Source organism: Gossypium raimondii, chromosome 9 (genome assembly GCF_025698545.1).
Source record: "Gossypium raimondii isolate GPD5lz chromosome 9, ASM2569854v1, whole genome shotgun sequence".
In the NCBI taxonomy this organism is placed as follows: Eukaryota; Viridiplantae; Streptophyta; class Magnoliopsida; order Malvales; family Malvaceae; genus Gossypium; species Gossypium raimondii.
The window spans coordinates 21,255,920-21,257,445 of record NC_068573.1 but is presented as its reverse complement, the minus strand read 5'-3'; the positions used below and the strand labels follow the sequence as shown (position 1 = coordinate 21,257,445).

Here is a 1,526-nt window from a genome sequence, read left to right as displayed (position 1 = left end):
AACTTAACCAATTTATACTTAATCGATCCCTGTCTTAACCAATTTATACCTAATCGATCCCTGTAGAAATGATCTCACTTATCACTTTATTACTTGATTTGACATGTATACTTACACAATTTGGATAGTATATTCACACACGACAAGTTTTTGGCATTCTTGTCGGGAATCAGCAATTTGGTGAAAGTTAGTTTGGTTATTTTACTTAATTCCATTAGTTTTATTTAACTTAATTGTTTTTAATTTCTACAGGTTTGCTGTTAATGCATAGGTAGAGGCATTCCTGCTAACGAAGAGTATTTTTTTAACCTTGAGATCGAGAGAACTTTGAGAAGAAGAAGAAGAAGAAGAAGAAGAAGAAGAAGAAGAAGAAGAAGAAGAAGAAGAAGAAGAAGAAGTGTGTAACATGGCTAGGGATAGGAATGATCCTGGTCTGAATGATCCATTAAATCTAAATGGTCAGGATGTTGATCTTCCTATTCATCACGTGATTGATGATCGAGACAGGCCAATTTGAGAGCATGTTATGCCAATTTTGGATGATCTGAATCCAAGGATAGTCAGGCTGTACATACAAGCCCAATATTTCGAGTTGAAATCGGTGATGTTTTAGATGTTGCAAGTAGTAGGGCAGTTCAGCAGGTTACTTACTAAAGATCCAAGACTGCATTTAAGACTTTTTTTAGAAGTCTGTGACTCGTTTCGTCTACTTCGCGTGGCTTAATGCTTTACAGTTGGGAACAGTGACATCATGGAATGATTTTTTCTATGGTACAATCCACCAAACATGAATGCCAAGCTTAGAAACGACATCACATCTTTTTGGCAATTGGAGGATGAAACACTATATGAAGCTTGGGAATGATTTAAAAAATTACTTCGGAAATGTCCGATGCATGGGTTTTAGCATTGGATAGAAATGGAGATGTTTTATAACAGGTTGAATAGACATACAAGAATGGTAGTTGATGTTTCTGCCAATGGTACTTCGTTGGATAAATCTTATAATGAAGCTAGTGAGATTTTGGAACGGATTGCCAACAATGATTATTAATATCCGACCATGCAAGTTGGGACTAGCAGAAGAACTGTTGGTGTCGTGGAACTTGATGCAAATACTTCATTGACTTCTAAGGTATCATTTTTAACTAATATGATCAAAACAATGAAGAGACCAACTATAGTTTAGGATATAAAAGCGGTTGAGCTAGCATGTGTTTATTATGGTGAATACCATGTGTTTGACGAATGTCCATCAAATCCAGCATCTGTATGCTACATGGGTAATTTCAACCGAAATAATAACCCTTATTCCAACACCTATAATCTAGGATGGAAGCAACATCCAAAATTTAGTTGGAATAATCAATGTGCGGGGAATTTTAACAATGCTGCAAGATAGAATGCCATCAGTGAACCACTTGGTTATACTCAACCTATGCCAAGGCAAAATGTGTAATAAGGTAAAACATCGGCTTTATTATCATCATCATCATTTATTGAAGCCTTGTTGAAAGAATATATGG

General features: G+C 35.7%; 1 non-coding gene across 1 annotated transcript; it reads right to left on the bottom strand.

The window, feature by feature from the left end:
- Positions 1–796: 796 nt before the first annotated feature.
- Positions 797–903, bottom strand: LOC128032941 (small nucleolar RNA R71). Its single transcript, XR_008189281.1, has one exon. It is a non-coding gene; the product is annotated as a small nucleolar RNA R71 (small nucleolar RNA).
- Positions 904–1,526: the final 623 nt, after the last annotated feature.